General features: G+C 32.0%; 1 long non-coding RNA gene across 3 annotated transcripts in view; it reads right to left on the bottom strand.

The window, feature by feature from the left end:
• LOC100917303 overlaps positions 1–20138 on the bottom strand; it is a 161158-nt gene that overhangs the window by 10106 nt on the left and 130914 nt on the right. For 2 of the 3 annotated variants that reach the window (XR_001120454.2, XR_004230888.1), the window contains 2 exons: positions 19005–19109; positions 17724–17841 (listed from right to left, as the gene is read on the bottom strand). This is a non-coding gene — a long non-coding RNA (uncharacterized LOC100917303). Of the gene's footprint in view, positions 1–15043; positions 15138–17723; positions 17842–19004; positions 19110–20138 lie in introns of those variants that run through there. The other variant, XR_004230889.1, reaches the window with a different exon arrangement.

Genomic DNA, 20138 nt, shown 5'->3' with positions numbered 1-20138 from the left:
GTTTTTTATAATAATTTTTTCCTCTGTTAATAAAGAAGAAGCTTCTCTTGGGTTAAAATAAAATGGGGGGGGGGGATGGATAGTTGAATAGTAATATGGTTCTTTCATGTATATGCAAGAAAAAGATCTTTTCACACCTTGATGAAATTAGCATAAATTTAAATACTAATGAATTGTCTGTGTCTGGTTAAGAATATCAAGAACTGCATTCAGACTAAGTTATATATCCCTCAGAAACATCTAATTTCTAGGGACATGTGACATGATTATCACATGATTTTATTTCATAAGATTCTGATATTTAGTCCAAAGCAGTTTGAACTTGGCAAAAGAAAAATTACTCTTCATCACAAAATGCTATACTCAAAGTGGCAATAATTCAGATAGAAGGGGAGAGGGGGAGAAGAAGAGAACTTTATCTTGTTTTTCCTTATACAAAATAATTGTATTTCATAATCCTATAATTCAGTGGGATATGCTAAAACCTATTTATCATTGCCATTTTATTTAAATATGGACATATTTGTTGTAGGACTATTTTGATCAATCTAAAAAATGAGAGGGTGACTGAATAGCATTAAAAAGTGGTAATGATCAGTATTCCGTTATTAACTATTTAACTGATCAATCTGTTAATCAACAAATATTCACTGAGTGGAAACTTTGGATAAGGCACCGTGTTGAAAAGTTTATGGAAGGGTAATATCTCCCAGAATAACTTGTGGTCTTGATTGATCCTTTTAGAGTTCAAAATATAACTATCATAGAGAAAATTAAAAAGGAGAGTTTTTTACGATATTCTAATATACCATAGATTTTTAAATGTTTTTAATTCCTTTTTGTTTGACAGAAATACATTTTGTGCATTTTTAAAGGATCAAATGTTGAACAATTTAAATGTGTCAGAATATTTTTTAGATACACGATTTTTTTTTCTAGTTGTCATTGTTTTCCTTCTCAAATTATTAACTTTTAAAATTTCATAATGATTGTGGGTTTTAAAAATAGTTTTAATGAATTTCAAAATGCTTTAATATTGTTTAAAACAAACAAAAAAAAAGACTTTTGGACATACATAAAATGACATCCTGGCAAGATTCATAGAATTTAAAGAGCTGGCAAGACCTTAAAGATCATCTAATCTCATTTTAACTTATCTTCCTCATCCAGTTGAGCAGATGAAAAAACTGAGTCTCAAGGGAGGTAAAATATACTAACTTGCTAGCTAATGAAAGAGCCAAGCTTTAAATCTATGACCCTTTTCAATTATACATACCACCTTCTGATAGAACAGTGTTACAAATATATAAAATAACCTTTGGAGCGCATATAGGTTAACCAAGTAATAAATATAAGATCCAGCTATAACTATGCATCCTTTATTTAACTTTTTGATTTAACAAGCTCCATAACCTATATATCTCAAATTTTTTCTATTGCAATGATTGTTTTAAACTACTTTTATAGTAGTTTATAAATAAGAAATTATTGCTAAGGCATTTTATAAATACTGTTGGAAAAGGTTTAATAATGATCACCTATTTGCACATTAATGCAATTGTCTCTAAGGTCATAGGATCAAAGTACTTGTATTACCATGTTACATAAGGACTTGAGAAGTTTATCATAGAGACTTACCACAATATAGATTAGAAAAAGACAATATCCTTTCTAGCTTCTGATATCACTTTGCTACTCAACTTCATTGACAAGATTCATTTCAGTTTCTTCAAGTAGCAATGGGAAAAATATGTAGATTTTTGCTTATTTTCCAACATGTTGCTTGGAACAAAGACTTCATTATTTAATACAGGGATTCTTTTCTAGGTCTCAAAATTTTTTACAAATATATATTTTAATAACTGTATTTCAATATAATTGGTTTCTTTTGTAATCCAATGCATTTTATTTTATCCATTTAAAAATATTGTTTTGAAAAGGCATTTATAGGCTTCAGTAGAGTATCAAAGAGGGTTGCTTTACATTTCACTTAAAAGCAATAAGGGATAAATAAACCTACAAAAAAAAGAAAAACTTGGCATGAGAATCAGTAAAGTCAGATTGCTAAGAAATAAGGTATAGATGAAACTGAATGGACATTACATAGACAGACATGTAGCAAGGTCTCATGTATCCACTCTTATTTTAAATAAAGGGCAATGTTCAAGATTCTTTTGCTAACACTCTAAATTAGGAGTTTTCATTAAATCAATAAACCCTCCCTCAAAATCTGAGCTCTAATTTGGAACTATGTTCAAAAAGTATTAAACTGTGCATACTCTTTGATCCAGCAGTGTTACTATTGGGCTTATATCCCAAAGAGATCTTAAAAAAGGGAACAGGACCTGCATGTGCAAAAATCTTTGTGGCAGCCCTTTTTGTAGTGGCCAGAAACTGGAAACTGAGTGGATGCCCCTCAATTAGAGAATGGTGGGATAAATTGTGGTATATGAATGTTATGGAATATTATTGTTCTGTAAGAAATGACCAGCAAGATGAATACAGAAAGGCTTGGAGAGACTTAAGTGAACTGATGCTAAGTGAAATGAGCAGAACCAGGAGATCATTATACACTTCAACAACAATACTATATGATGATCAGTTCTGATGGACTTGGCTCTCTTCAACAATGAGATGATTCAAATCAATTCCAATTGTTCAGTAATGAGGAGAACTAGCTACATCCAGCAAAAGAACTAAGGGAAATGAGCATGGACCACAACATAGCATTTCCACTCCTTCTTTTATTGTCTGCTTGCATTTTTGTTTTCCTTTTCAGGTTATTTTTACCTTCTTTCTAAATCCGATTTTTCTTGTGCAGCAAGATAACTATATAAATATGTGTGTGTGTATATATATATATATATTATGTATGTATATATAATATTTAACATATACTTTAACATATTTAACATATATTGGACTACCTGCCATCTAAGGGAGAGGGTGCAGTAAAGGAAGGGAAAAGTTGGAACAGAAGGTTTTGCAAAAGTTAATGTGAAAAATTGCCCATGCATATGTTTTGCAAATAAAAAGTTATAATAAAAAAAAAAAATCTGAGCTCTAATTTGTGGGTTGGGGGTTGGCTTTCTTTGGGGAGAGGGTGGGCATGTACCAAAGATTTGCCAAGTAAATTGCTTGATGGTAAATAAATATGTGAGTTGCTTTCCAAAGTAAACAAATCAGAGCTTATAATTTTACTCATTATATTGAAGATTTTATGTGACTTTGGACACTTCATTCAGCAGCTGCCTGCCTCAGTTTCATCATCTATAAAATCTATAAAATGGGTTGTTTTGAAGTTAAAGTGAAATATTTGTAAAGTACTTTGCAAATCTTAAAGAACTATATAAATGCTAGCTATTATTATAATATTACAAATATAAAAGGCTATGAAGAAATGGGGTCAAAATGCACTTATAAAATAAAATATTGAGGTAATACTTTTCTTCTGTTGCAGTGTAATTATAAACATTTAATCAATGTTTTGTAATGAATACATGAATAAATTCATTTTGACACTTTCTTTTAGTCTCTAAATTTGTCAGTTGAAAAATCCAGTTAGTTGGAAAAATTTAGTTATAGTTAATATTTACAACTATTATGAATTTAGGGAATTGGGGCGCTGTATCCTCTCACTAACTCAATGAAGTACCCCTCTGCTTTACTTATATTTAGTCCTGGGAAGTTTGATCTTTGATGACAGAGATCATGTCTCTTTAGTATTCAGCTTGTTATATGACAACTCTAGTGTTCTAGGAACAATTTGATTCCATCTACTGGAAAATATCTAGAATGTCTTCAAAAAAGAGAAGGATTAAAATACCTAATGTATGATAAAAATCAGGCTAAAAAAAAAGAAAAAACTAAAAAGAAAATATTCAAAATTGTGCATTAATAGATTTAAAACAGAATTCAAGAACAATTTTTACATAGTGTCATCCTTTCTTGAGAGACTGATATTTAAATCATATCAGGACATAAAGTAATAACGGAAATTACTAAGTAGACATTGCTACATTTCACTTTATTTCTACAGTGAGTGCCTGCAAAGTCCTCAAAGTTATTGTCTCTTAAGAAGAGAACATGGCCTCCCCTTGTCAATGGCAGTCTGAAGCTTAAAAAAAAAAAAAAAAAAAAAAAAAAAAAAGCCACCAATTAGCTCCTTCCAATAGACCCAGAACCTCCAGGCAACTCAAACTCCGTAGGTGATCTCTAAGTCCAGACAAAACCATTTATAGATCTCTGTGCAATCACATATGCAGAAGAGCAAACAAGAGGAAGTATCAGCCAGCGACAGAAGCTTGTTTGCCTAATTGAGGCCTGTCAACAAAAACTTGTAGACCAGAGAGCTTCTATTCTAAAGTCTTTTCTTTGTGATCTCACTGACCTGTGTCTATATACAAATGTTTGACAAGTATCAGAAACATATCCTTCCTTTCTCATTCATAGTTTATGTCTCTTTTGCAATCAGTGCTTTAAGACAGAGTGGTGACCTTACAGAGCTGGAGCTAGCTTATGCCTGCTGGCAAGAGCTGATTGTTAAATTTCCACTATAGCATTTATACCCCAGAAACAGAAAAATGCCACAAATGAGGGCTTAATTTATTATTTTGTGGATTGTCTAGACAAAAGTGATAGGAAAAAATAAAAATATTGAATTTAATTTTAAAATTAATTATGATTATACTTAGCCCATTTCCAGGAAGTTGGCTATGAAACATTTATCAATATACCCCTGCCTTACAATAAGGAATTTTCCTTTCCCCCACCAGCTCCCAAACAATATATTTTCCACTTTTGTCATTCATCTCCAAGACCCTCGAATCAAAACCACTTCAGTTTCTCCTAAATTGTCTCCCATCCTGAGTGCTTGAGTGCATGACTGGTTAGGGATATTATTCACATTACTTGAAGCTCCTTTTTACCATATTAGCCAGATACTCTTGAATGTTAGTCTGCATTCAGAACATGAATGGGTAGGTGAATGGCTGGGAGTCCATGCTATGCGTTCTCCTTTTAGTTTCATATATTACTGCCTTCTTCATGATTTGACTTAATCAGTTCTCATGCCAGCTTTTCACAGGCTTGTTTGCCCTTCTGCTTTTCACTCATGTGTGAAGAAATACAGTTCATATTCTCCTGACATCCTTCTTTGAGTTTTAAAAATGATCTTATATTATCGTTAAATATCATTACTCCCATTTTATAGATGAAGGAATTGATCTTGAGAAAGGTTAAGTATATCATAGCTACCAAAAGATAAACTCAGAAGTTAAATCCAAGCCTAGGATTCTGCTCACTATACTACACTATTTCTTGAAAGGGCGCTGATTTCCTCTGTCATGTGAAATATCAATATTTGATTCTTTTACATTTGTATTAACAACATTCCATTTGATAATTTCGTGACTGAATGCAGACAACCTCATGAAATCAGATATTTAGAATCATAAGGGATATAAGAAGTCAAAGTTTAACCCCTTCATTTGATATATAATGAAATCAAATATCTGAAAATCTAAGTTTCACAGGTAGTGAAATAACTGGGATGCAAATGCAGGGCCTCTGACTCCAAATGTAGCACACCTTCTATTACACCATACAATCTCCATAATTGGGTCTACAAAAAATGAAAACTTTTAATTGGCTGAATTTAATTTATTAGGCAGTGTTCAGGGAATGCCCATCATGTTCCTAGAACTTAATAACCAGATACCAGATGCAGACTTTGCCTTCAAAGAGCTTGCTTTATCTCATTTTCACTGCCAAATACTAGCAATCATTAAATAATCACTAGCCTCTTAAAGCAAAACACAAAGAAAAATGAAAATTTATTTAATTAAAAGATATCAATGACTATTCAACACATGTGTAATTCTGAATCATGAGATTATGAAACAAAAATAATATTAAAACTAATCAAAAAAGTTAATTTCAAAAGATTGTATAATGAATCTTATACACAAAGTAGTATATATATTTTATCTGAAATTAAAATATTATATCAGTATCTTAATGACATAATAATCCTCAGAATGTCTCCAAAAATAAACTGTCTTTTGTCTAATGTTATTCAAAATGGACCAATCTTTTCATTTTTCACATGACCTGCACACATTATCATATACCTGATGTTTACTTGAATAAATGAATTCACAGGGACTTTGCTATATATTGATATCAAGTCCACTTACCTCATAAAATTGTTTACTAGTGCTTATTCTCTGAGTGTCATATAAATAATTGTTGATGGTATAAATGATGAATTCTGAACTCCTATATTTACAGTAAGCTGTAAGCATATCTTGGACCAAGGCTTACAAAAGCTTCCAGAGTATTAGACCTTAGCTATAGTGCATTTGGGAAAACAAATAAACAAACTAGAACTTTATTGTTTGTTCTACCAAGCATAGATAATTGAGATGATTTTAAGAAAGTAGGAGACATTTTGAGATACATTATACTTCAATGGAAACAGATTCCAACTCATTCATTCCTTTTTATCTTATATGATGGTGTCCTTTGTTCAAAGTGTTCTACTGCGTAGTCTACCAGCTCAATATACAGATGTGTATAATACACTGTGATTTGATCCAATCATTCTGGAAAATAATTTGAAATTATTATAGAAAAGTCATGAAGTTTTCATACCCTTTGACTCATGAGACATTTCCCAAGAGGGCATTGCCAAGAGGATCAAAGACAGAAATAAAGGTCTTATATGCACCAAAATATTAATAGCAGCTTTTTTTGTGGCATCAAAGAACTGGAACAAGGTGAAACATTCCATAAAATGTGGAATAACTAAACAAAATATAGTGTATGAATGTAATAGAATTTTATTGCTCCTGAATATATACTGAATGTAAAGAATTCAGAGAAACATGTAAAAACTTATGTAAATTGGCAGAAGATGAAAGAAATTCAACCAGAGGGGAAAAAAAATAATACATGATGACAACAATAATGTAAACAAAAAGAATAGCCAAATGAAGCCAGATGTTATACAATTATAATATTCAGGACTGGTTCATTTTTCTTTCATGAGAGAGGTGGGAAACCATGGGTGAGGAGTATTATATGTTATCAGATGTGATTCAGTTGATTTTCCTTAACTGTTTCTGCCCCCTTGCTTATAAGAAAAGAGTCCCTGTATATAGTGGTTGAGTAATTTGAAAATTATTATGATATCAACATAAGAAAAAATAATGAAAATTTTAAAAATCAACATTCCTTTACTTGATTTCTATAGTAACTTTTCCAGTACATAATATTTAAGAACAAATAAAAGTTAAAAAAAAAAACAGAAATTCTAAAACTTTAGACTATTGTCAGTATATAGGAAAAAAAACAATTTGTCATTTTCTATTTATTCTTACCTATAAAAATTTTTAGAATATGTGAAATCTACTTTTTTTTAAAGTTTATATTACATAATTCATCAAAAGTTCTTGTTGCTTAATGGGTATTTAGGAATGAATTAATAATAGCAGGATTGAATTCACTCATTTACATCTGTTCCAGAGACTACAGTATTTTTTCCAGGATAAATACATTTTACTGTCATTTGACTTTTGAAACTTAAATTGATCACTTTAATTAAGAAAGAAATCCAAAAATAAAAACCCCAAAGAACATTATTGTCTAAGTACAGAATTACCAGGTCAAGGAAAAACTAATGCAAGTGTCCTGAAAGAAACAATTCAAAAACCAGGGAGTCATAATAAGGATTACATGGGATTTAGCAGCTGCAATATGAAAGAATCAGAGGATAGAGAATGTGATATTCTGGAAAGCAAATGAGCTAGGACTACAACTAAGAATCACCTACATAGTAAAATTAAGCATAATATCTAAAAAAAAAAAAAAAAAAAAGGCTGTTCAGTAAAATAGAAGGATTTCAAGCTTTCATGAGGAGAGGACCAGAGTTAAACCAAAAGTTATGATCCCCAATAACAAGATGCAAGAGAAATATAAACAGGTTTTTAAAAAAGGAAAAGAAAACATAAGGAATTTAACAGAGCTAAATAGCTTATATTGATACAAGAGAAAAATCATATTATTAAGAATCATTTAAAAGTCTTAAAATTTGTATCACTAACACTACAGCTAGAAGGAATATACACAGACAGGGTGAATTTGATAATGAAGGGTTGAGAAAGAGGTATGCACAGAGTGCAGAAGGAAGAGAGAAGTAGAATCAATTAAATTATTTCTCATGAAGAAATGCAAAAGACCTATTATAGTGGAGGAGAACATGGAAGAGTGGATGATGGGCTTTGTTTGAATTTAATTTCAGCAGTCTTGCCTTAAAGAAAGGATAATATTCACAATCAGCTGAATATAGAAATCTCTATTATGTGACAGGAAAGTAGGAGGAGAAAGAAATAAAAAGAAGTAAGTAACAAAGTAAAGTAAGGAATTAAGCAAAGTAAAAAGAAAAAATAAAGTAAAGAACTGACAGAAGGGATGGCAGATCAGGAAAGTGATAGATAGAAGCAAAACACAGGTAAGAAAAGAGAGAATTTTTAAAAAGACACAGGATAATCAGGATGAAAAAAAGGGATGGAGGGAAATACACAGCTAGTAATCATAATTGTTACTATGAATGGGACAAATTCTCCCATGAAATGTAGTTAACAGAATTAACAGAGAGGATCAAAAACCAAAATCCTATAATATGCTGTTTACAAGAAACATATCTGAAGCAGAGAGACACACACTGAATAAAGATAGGGGGCTAGAGCAAAATCTATTTTGTTTCAACTGAAGTTAAAAAAAAAAAAAAGCAGGAGTAAAAACTCTGATCTTGGACACAGTAAAATTGGAAATGCTGAAAATCAAAAGTGAAGTTAATAAGATTGAAAAAAAAACCCTATTGAACTGATTGATAAATCAAAATGCTAGTTTTATGAAAAACAAACAATATGATAGATAAATCATTGGTTAATTTGACTTCAAAAAAAAAAAAAAGAAAGAAAAAACTCGAATATCCAGTCTCAAAAACAAAAAAGGGTGAAATCTCACCAATGAAGAAAAAAATTAAATAAATCATTAAAAATATCTTGCCAAATGTTTGTGGCAGTTCTTTTTTGTAGTGGCAAGAAACTAGAAACTAAGTGGATGCCTATCAGTTGGAGAACAACTGAACAAGTGATGATTTATAAATGTTATAGAATATTATTGTTCTATAAGAAATGATCAGCAGGGTGATTTCAGAGAGTCCTGGAGAGACTTACATGAACTGATGTTAAGTAAAATGAGCAGAATCAGGATATTATTATATACCGCAAGAGCAAGATTATAAAATGATCAATTCTGATGGACATTTAAACAGAGATGATTGAAGCCAGTTCCAATGATCTTGTGACAAAGAGAGAGAGAACCAGAGAGAGAACAGTGGGAACTGAATGTGGACTACAATATAATATTTTTATCCTTTTCGTTGTTGTTTGCTTGCATTTTATTTTTGTTCTCATTTTTCCCCTTTTCCCTTTTTTGTTGTGATTTTTCTTGTGCAGTATGGTTTGTGGAAATATGTATAGAGGAATTACACATGTTTAACATATATTGTTTCATTTGCCGACTGGGGGAGGAGATGAAAGAAAGTGAGAGGGAAAATTAGAACACAGGGTTTTGTAGAGGTGAATGTCAAAAATTATCCATGTTTATATTTTGAAAATAAAAAGCTTTACTTAAAAAAAAGAAATATCTTGCTCAATTATATGCCCCAAAATCTGACAAGCTAAGAGACATCAATGAATATTTACAAAAATATAAATTACCCATATTAACTAATCAGAAAATAGAATGTCTAAATAACTCCATCTTTGAAAACAGAAATTAACAAGTCACTAAAGAACTCCCTAAGAAAAAAAATTTTAGACCCAGATAGGTTCACCAGTAAATTCTAGCATACATTTAAAGATTTCATTCTAACATTATGTAAACTATTCAGAAAAAAAATAGGCAAAAAGGGAGTTTTAACAAATTTCTTTTATGACACAAAAATGGTGCTAAAATGTAAACAGGAAGAGCCAAAACAGAAAGAAAATTACAGACCAATTTTCCTAATGAATATCAATGAAAAAATTTTAAACACAATCTTAGCAAAATAATACAGCAATATGCCGCCAGGATTATATACTGTGAACTGGTAAAATTTATACTAGAAATGGAAGGATGTTTCACTATTAGGAAAAGTATCAGCATATTTGATCATGTCAATAACAGAAATCACATGATTATCTCAATAGAGGTTTTTGTTTGTTTTTGTTTTTGCAAAATACAACACCCATTATCTATTTGAGAGGCAGGGAGAGAGAGAAAACATAGGAATAAAGGAAGTATACTTATAAATGTAAGCAGTATACATTTAAAACCTCCCAATAAGATCAGAGGTGAAGCAAGAATGCCTATTATTGCCACTATTATTCAATAGTGCTAGAAATGTTAACTCTAGCAATGTGAGAAGAAAAAAAGTTGAGGAAATCTGCATAGGCAATGAGGAAGCAGAATTATCACAATTTTGCAAATGATGTAATGGTATGTTTACAGATCTCTAGAGAATCAACTGAAAATCTACATAAAATAACTTTAGCAAAATTGTAGGATTTAAGATAAACCACATAAATCACCAGAATTTTTTTTATGTGACCAACAAAGTGCATCACCAAGAGATAGAAAGAGAAATTCCATTTAAAATAATTGTAAAGAATATAAAATATTGGGAGTCTATCTGCCAAAATAAACCTAGGAATTATATGAATACAATAACAAAACACTTTTTGGTCAAGAATTTCAAGGAAATTAATGAAAAAAAAAAATCAAATGAAGGTGGCTTAGTTGTACCTGATCTAAAACTATATTATAAAGCAGCAGTCACCAAAAACTATTTGGTATTGGTTAAGAAATAGACTAAGAAATAGGTTAGGTTCACAGGACAAAATAGTCAATAACTACAGTAATCTAGTGTTTGACAAACCCAAAGATCCCAACTTTTGGGATAAGAATTCATTATTTGACAGAAACTGTTGGGAATTAGTATGGCAGAAATTAGGCATGGACCTATACTTAACACCTTACACCAAGATAAGATCAAAATGAGTCCATGATTTAGGCATAAAGAATGAGATCATAAATAAATTAGAGGAACATAGGATAGAGTTTACCTCTCAAACTTGTGGAGGAGGAAGGAATTTGTGACCAAAGAATAACTAGCGATCATTATTGATCACAAAATAGAAAATTTTGATTATATCAAATTGAAAAGCTTTTGTACAAACAAAAGTAATGCAAACAAGATTAGAAGGAAAGCAACAAACTGGGAAAACATTTTTACAGTCAAAGGTTCTGATAAAGGTCTCATTTCCAAAATATATAGAGAATTGACTCTAATTTATAAGAAATCATTCTCCAACTGATAAATGGTCAAAGGATACGAACAAACAATTTTCAGATGATGAGATTGAAACAATTTCCACTCATATGAAAGTGTTCCAAATCACTATTATTCAGAGAAATGCAAATTAAGGCAACTCTGAGATACCACTATCCATCTGTCAGATTGGCTAAGATGACAGGAAAAGATAGTGACAAATGTTGGAGGGGATGAGAGAAAACTTGGACACTGATGCATTGTTGGTGGAGTTGTGAATGGATCCAGCCATTCTGGAGAGCAATTTTGAACTATGCTCAAAAAGTTATCAAACTGTGCATACTCTAAGAAGGGAAAGGGACCTGTATGTGCCAAAATGTTTGTGGAAGCTCTTTTTGTAGTGGCTAGAAACTGGAAAATGAATGGATGCCCATCAATTGGAGAGTGACTAAATAAATTGTGGTATATGAATATTATGTAACATTATTGTTCTGTAAGAAATGACCAGAAAGATGAATACAGAGAGGCTTGGAGAAACTTACATGAACTGATGCTAAGTGAAATGAGCAGAACCCGGAGATCATTATACACTTCAACAACAATACTGTATGAGGATGTATTCTGATGGAAGTGAATTTCTTCAACAAAGAGAAGATCTAATTCAGTTCCAACTGATGGATAGAATCAGCTATGCCCAGAGAAGGAACACTAGGAAATGAATGCGGACTACTTGCATTTTTGTTTTTCTTCCAAGTTTATTTTTACCTTCTGAATCTGATTTTTCTTGTGCAACAAGAGAACTGTACAGATTTGCACACATATATTGTGTCTAAGATATACTTTAACATATTTAACATGTATGAGACTGCCTATCATCTAGGGGAGGAGGTAGAGGGAGGGAAGAGAAAAGTTGGACCAGAAGTGAGTACAAGGGACAATGTTGTAAAAAAAAATTATCCATGCATATATGTTCTGTCAATAAAAAGCTATAACTATTAAAAAAACACTTCACACAAATAAATAAACAAAAAATTCAGAATTAAACAATTGGGAAAATACCAATTGCTCATAGATATACTGAGCCAATATAATAAAAAATTCAAATTCTGGCTAACTAATTTACTTATTCAGTGCCATACTAATCAAACTGTGACAAAATTATTTGATAGAGTTTAAAAAATAACAACAAAATTCATGTGAAAGAACAAAAGTTCAACAATATAAAAAGAATTAATGAAGAAAAAAAAAAAAGAAAGAAAGTAAGGCGCCCTAGCAGTATTGGATTTCAAACTCTATTATAAAGCAATAATCATCAAAACTATTTAATACTGGATAAGAAATAGAATGATACATCAGTGGAATAGATTAGGTACTCAAAAAATAGTAGTCAATGTCCAGAGTAACCTAGTATTTGATAAATCCAAAGACCCCATCTTTTGAAGTAAAAAGTCACTATTTGACAAAACTGCTGGGAAAACTGAAAATCAATAGGACAAAAACTAAGTATGGACCAACATTTCACATTATACACCAACATAAGGTCAAAATGCATGCATGATTTAGACATAACAATTGATACCATAAACAAATTAGAAGAGCAAGAAATAGTTTGTCATCAGATCTGCAGGAAAGAAAAGGATTCATGGCAAAGCAAACAATAGGGAGCACTATAAAATGTAAAATAATAATTTTATTATATTTAAATTAAAAAAAAACTTTTGTAAAACAAAAACAATGCTTAGAGTAGAAGGAAAGAAGAAAACTGGCAAGTAATAGTTATAGCAAGTAAATAGACATTTCATTTCTTAAGTCAGTAGAACACTCAGTCAAATTTATAAGAATACAAATTATTCCCTAATCGATAAATGATAAAAAAATGGACAATTTTCAGATGAAGAAATCAAAAGTATCTATAGATATTTGAAGAAGTGCTTTAGATCATTTTTGATTAGAGAAATCTCTACTTCATACTTATATTGGATATGACAGAAAAGAAAAATGATAAATATTGGAAAGAATATGGACAAATTGGGATACTAATGCACTATTAGTGGAGCTGTGAACTGAACAATTATTCTGAAAGATGCTGGCCATGTCCTCTTTTTGATTATTGCTTTCAGGTAATACAATGATTCTGATATTGTGTCTCCTGAATCTATTTTCCAGTTCAGTTGTTTTCCCTCATGAGGTAGATTTTCCTTCATTTTTTCATTCTTTTGAATTTGTTTGATTCTTAATGATTCATAGAGTCATTAGTTTCCATTTGCCCAATTCTAATTTTTAAGGTGTTGTCTTCCTCAATTAACCTTTGTATTTTCTTTTCCATTTGTCCAAATATGTACTTTTTATATAGTTGCTTTCTTCAATGGATTTTTGTACCTGCTTTTCCATTTGGCTAATTCTACTTTTTAAGCAGTTTTCCAAGCTTTTGACTTTTTTTTCATAATTCCCTCGTATCACTCTCATTTCTTTTCCCATTTTTTTCTTTTATCTTTCGTATATGATTTTAAGCTATTTTTTGAGCTCTTTCATGAGTTCTATCTGACCTTGAAACCATTTTCCATTTTTCTTAAAGCATTTTGACATTGTTATCATCTGAGTTTGGGACTTTATCTTTCATGTCATCAAATTAACTTTATGGTTAGATTTTTTTATGTTGTTATTTGCAAAAAAAAATTTTGGCCTTTTTCTTTTCTCTTAAATTTTAGCCCATTCCCATGGTGGTAGGACAACTGTGTCAGGCTTCTTGTAATGTTGGCTATAGACTCTGGCTGTCTACTTGGTTCTGGACTGGTGTGTAGAGATACACAGAAGATGCCTTTATCTGGTGCTATTCTTAGGCTATAGGGTGGAAGGTGGTTGGCAATGCTGGAGCTTGTAGTAATCTGGCAGGTTATATGACCCTAAATGGGGTCCTAGGGTTGGTAACTGGCATGTCCTGAGGCCCAGTGGGATGTTTCTGCTTTTCCCCATGGCTACACTGAAGTACTTGGAATCCTGACTGCTAGAGGGTGGTCAACCAGGGCTATACCAAAGCACTTAGTGTTTCCTAGAGCTGGAGTCCACAGTCTCCCTTGGCTGGTTCATGGGTGTATGTGGGGGTGGAGGGGGAAGTGTTCTAGTATTGACATTCACCTGTTGCAGCACAGTAGGGGTCATTTTCTCCTGCCAATTTGCTGTAGTAATGCTTACTGCCACTTTCTGGGAAGCTTCCTATCCTGGACTACAGCTCACTACCTCCTTTCCCCTTACCTGAGTGAGATGGACCCTTCCTGCTGATCCTCCAAATTTCACTGGCTAAAAGATTGTTTCATCCATCTCTTTGATGGCTTCACCACTCCAACACTTGTACTGTAGCATTACTTTATGGTTACTTGGAGATGATCATGGAAGAATTACAGGGATTCACTGCTTACTGCACCATCTTGGTTCCCAGAAATAGTCTGTTCCAACCATTCTAAAGAACCATTTGGAATCAGAAAAACATTATATACAGTATCATCTGTGTGATGGTCAACTATGAAAGACTCAGATCACTTCAATAATGCAAGGATTCAAGACAAGAATGAAGGACTTATGAAAGAAAATGCTATTCACTTCCAGACAAAGTACTGATGGACTCTGAGTGTAGATCACAGCATTTTTTTTTTCACTTACTTTATTATTTTTGTGTGTCTTTTTCCACTTTTCATTTGTTTCTTCTTTCACAACTGTGATGTATACGGAAATATGTTTTAGATATTTCTAATCAAATTGTCTGAATTTTTGAAGAGAAGAGAGAAAAAAAGGAGGAAGGGGGATACAAATTTGAAATTCAAATTCTTTTAAAACTAAATACTAAAATTGTTTTGATTTGTAATTGGGGGAAAATAAAATACTATTAAAATAAAATAAAATGAAGTGGGGCAAACTACTATAGATAATTTCTGAAATATCTCCCAACTAAAATTCTATAACTGTATGACAGTAGTATATAAGAGGGGTTGGATCAGAAAGATATTGGGGAAAAGGAGAGACTGATATATGGTTTTCTTAAATATGTTCACATAGTATTTACCTATAGACATTAATTGAATGAAACATATCATTTTATCTGCTTAATGTATTCAAAGTATGTCATTGTTTAGCATTTTATTCTCTTGTAGAACTTACTTATATTTGGAGAATAATGAAAATATTTCTAAATACTTTCTCCCCAAATGATGTTACATGTCCCATTAATAATAAAATAATTATCACAGAGATTCATGTTATAATTAGTACCATATAAATACACTATAAAAGACTCATAAATATTATTATGTATAACATTCCAGGAAATAAAAGAAATGTTATTATAGAGAGAGACTCATACATTTTTATCACTAATAACATAGATTTATTTTTGAGGTTCATCAATGTTATCAGAAGTAATATTACAAGAAGGAAAGAAAAATATCTCAACATAAATGTTTTGTTATATTGTATGGGGAAAAACTCCAAACTGGAATTTAGGAGAAATGGGTTTTAACCCAGATCAGTTGATTATTTTGTGATCTTAGATAAATCATTTTGCTTCTCTAAGCCTGTTTCATGTTCTATATGATAAAGAGATTGAAATAAATAGATAGACTGTGTGTGTATATAAAATAAGTGTATGTACATATGTCTATCATCTATTTTTTTATCCATCCATTATCTCTATCTTTTATCTTTATTGGGGGGGGGGGGTCTTTTCCACTTTGTGGTAGGAATAGTCTCATAACTGCTACCTCCTTGTAAGTTGAACTATTTTTTTCCTTTAAAAATTGTTGTCATCTTAGAAAAGTTTCAAACACTCTCTATAATATTTGGCTGGTGGATCATTACCAGCAACTTCAGCAAGGCAGCTTAATAGAATTTAAGTTGCCTGAGGGCAGCAACTATTTTGCTCTTGTCTTCATAATACTGAGCATCATGAACAAGACTTGACATGTAGTAGGTACTTAATGAAAACTTGTTGATTAATTGATCTCCTACAACAAATAAAACCTATTAAAACTGCAAAAAAAAAAATCACTTGGATACAAAAGAGCATTTTTTAAAATGATATTCAGTACTATATTTTCAGTGTTGAAACCTATCAAGAAATCTGATACCTAAAATTTTAAAGAATGGAATAGCATGTTTTCCATGGAATTCTCAGATCTACTCCCATTTGCCACCCCTCACCCAAAAAAATGTCTTCCAAGAATAAATGTAATGAATGAACACTTTTTTCACAATACATCAATAAAGACTATGAAAATATTTTCAAACCATAATCACAACACAATTTTAGACAGTTACAATATAAGCAGAACACACAAATCCAATTTTTCAGTTATCACTAGGTGTCAGGCCAACCTTTGAGAACCATTGTGCCAGCCTTTTTTTTTTTTTTTCTGAAAAAAGCAGAATTCAATTAACACAAAACTTCTTTCCCAAGAAGTTTAGAATTCTTGAAAATCATCATCAAATTCTAATAAATGCCTATGGGATATAATAATTCAAAAATAGAAAAATAGTGACAGAGAATGCATAAGTTATCTGGCCCAATTCAACCTTAGTACTGGGAGAACATTTTATTCTTGATGGAGCTATATAGTACCCTAGGATGTGCTATATTTTTGCACTGAAAAAATAACTTAGGTATTAAAACTTCCAGTGTCTATTGCATTCAAGCTCTAACCCAAACTAAGACAGTGCTTTCTGAAAAATCTACTTAAGGCTATATTATAATTCAGTGGAAAATCTGGAAATAAGAACAAGTTTATGGAGTTTAATTACTTGCCATATCATTGAATCCATCTGGTGAAGAAAATGGATAACTGTGATGTGGCTGTACACAGGACCAGATAGTGAATGATTCTGATACATCAATAATGATGATGATAACCATATGAGATGACAGAAATAAATTCATAAAGGTAAAAAAAAAAAAAACCTTGTAAGATTTAGATTTAGGAGAGAGGGAAGGAGGAAAGGAGAGAGAAGGAGGGAAGGAGAGAAAAAAGGGAAAATGCTAAGGAAGCAAAGAAAATTTTTAAAATGCATTCACTTTTGGAAAGTTAAAATTAAAAAAAAAAAAAAAACAGTAGTCACAACCATATCAGTTTTCTTCTCTCTCCATATTACCCCTGAAATGTGTAACATACCCTGTATATTCAGCTGACTATATGATACTAGTGTTGGGGGGAAAAAAAAGGAAAATTCTTCCTTTAGCCTGAAATTAAAGTTCAGAGAATCAATAACCAACAATGAAAATGAGAAAGTAAAGCTGAGACATTTCTCTGGATCTGCTTCTTAGGCTAAGACTCTAAGGAGTCTTTAACATTAGTTGTACCTGATTTCAGAGTGATGCTCTTCTTTCTCTGCTTTTCTCTCTCTCTAGGTGCTTTGCTGCTTGCTTTGCTAATGTATCTGGAATCCCTGAGGTACTGTCCCCCATCTTCAAGATGAACCTTAAAGAACAGATCACCATTAGCACATTGGAGTCACCCAATGTCAAAACCACCTCACTTCACCCCCTGTCATGTGAGATCTTTACCTTCTTTGGAGCTGTAATGTTCAAAAATATGTATGTGATTGCACTAAAAAAAGATGACCCAGGTATCAGAATTTCCAGAGCCAGTTACAGACAAATTCCAGCCCAACCTAAAGAAATGGCTACTTGAATTTATGCTTAGGGTTACAAACCTGTGAAAAAGTAACACAAAGAATGCTGATCGCTTCCAAAGACAAATCACCCATCTTTTCCACTGGTTAAAGCTTAGAACTTTCCTTGCTAAAGCTTCTCTGCAGCGCTTAGTACCAATAGAAGCCATTTAATTCCTGCCAGAGTTATCTACTCCCTTGAGTCCCTAGTTGTATTAAAGGGTAGAAGATCTAATATTGATTCTGAAGAAGTGTATAGAGTATAGAGTATAGAGGCATAGGGAGGCAGGTATAGCATAGTGACTGTGCCTTGAACATTGTGCTTGTCAGAAAAGATTTGTGGTCATGGGACCCTCATTCCCAATAATTCTTGGTACCCTCATTTCCGCCCTGAAAATATAGTTCGTTTGAAAGGTTAAAATCAGACACCCATTTTACCAGATGTGCACATCTGTGTAGCTGCCACAACTAATCTATATACAGAAGAGGCCATGCATGATTTTTTTTCAAGGTTGTTTTTTTTTTTTTTTTTTTTAAACCAGGCAAGGTTTCTCTGGCTCATCCATCTCCGTTTATAATTATATATGGGATATATGTTGTCCCATGCAGTTTAATAAAGGAGCACATTTGCTTTTAATAGCGGCACCAATAATAAAAGCTTAACTCTAACTTTCAAGTTTACAAAGAGCTCCTTCTAAGGTCAATGATTAATGTAAATAGTTACTGTATTCTTTTTTTTTTTTTTCTTCAGAGAGCTATTTTCACATTAAGGTGAAGAGCACAATTGTTTAAATGAGGAAGCTGATTTATCATTCAAAAAGTAATTCTTCATAGGGGCACATTTAGGTGATAAAAATCAATGACAAGAATGGTAAATTGCCTGGGAGGGTTCAAAACAGATTCAAGATAAAGGAGAAAAAGATTAAGTCAAGACAGAATCTAATGCTTTTGCCAAACACTTCAGCCTCACCTTATTTGACGTTGATCTAATAGTCAGCCAGTTAATTTCCAGGGCATAGGGCCAATCTTTTGTCACCTCTGTAGCTCCGTATCAAACTTTCAGGAAACAAAACCCCTGAAAGCAGACAATCAATAATGAGATCAGTAGATTTTATCTTAAGAGAAACAGGACTTGCCGGCTTTGTTTGTGGAAGGTTGTTTCACTGAATGCTTCCACCCAGGCTCTTGTCAGTAAGTGACTGTGATGTGCATAGCATGATTGAATGAGTGTAGATAAAGTCACAAGAAAATGTGGCACTGGGAAGCAAAACATATAAACTAAAAGGTGAAAATGAACTCCACCATGTGTGGCCATCCTTTTCCTACAATAGTCTCTCAGTTGCATAGCAGGCCGAATATATTTCTTATTTACTTTGAGATGTGACCACTTCCGACCTGCATCATTCTTTGATTATTCTTAGACTTCTATTGCTATAAAATCCTAGAAAGAAAAACACTGGAAATAATGGGACTTTTATACTTATTGGGCTAGTCTTGTCTGTCTCTCTCTCTCTCTCTCTCTCTCTCTCTCTCTCTCTCTCTCTCCCTCTCCCTCTCTCCCTCTCTCTTTCTCTTTCTCCCTGTTATTGGTTTTCCTAGGGTGCACTAATGAGATTACTAATCACTGATTCAATTACTTCTTGATTTGAAAACAATTTGGAAAGAAAAGTGGTTAAAAGACCATGGAAACCATTAACTGATAAAGATTTTGACCTTTTTGGAAATAAGTTACATACACTTAAGAACATTATCAGGAAAGACTCTGTCTTATGCTGAATTTTATTTAATTCTCAAGGTAGTAAACAGGGAGTTTCCCTGAAAAAAAAATAGTAAATAATAGGTAAAATGAATGATGTGGGGAGTGATAAGCCAAATAGAATATAGCTAATCCAGGAATATTTTCTTTAATGCTATTTTCCTATCTTTTGAATTATTTGGTAGAATCTCAATATTTGTATTTAGTAATTTAAATAATTCACATGTCTACAACATATCTCTTTAACCATAATCAAATAATCTCTTAAGAGTAGTCCCTCTTTGAGATTTTAATGAATCCGAATTTTTAGCAAATGGAAACATATATAAATTTCAAGGCCAAACTATT

Source organism: Sarcophilus harrisii, chromosome 1 (assembly GCF_902635505.1).
Source record: "Sarcophilus harrisii chromosome 1, mSarHar1.11, whole genome shotgun sequence".
Lineage (NCBI taxonomy): Eukaryota > Metazoa > Chordata > Mammalia > Dasyuromorphia > Dasyuridae > Sarcophilus > Sarcophilus harrisii.
The sequence above is the reverse complement of the archived record's forward strand: the minus strand, read 5'-3'. Positions and strand labels throughout refer to the sequence as shown.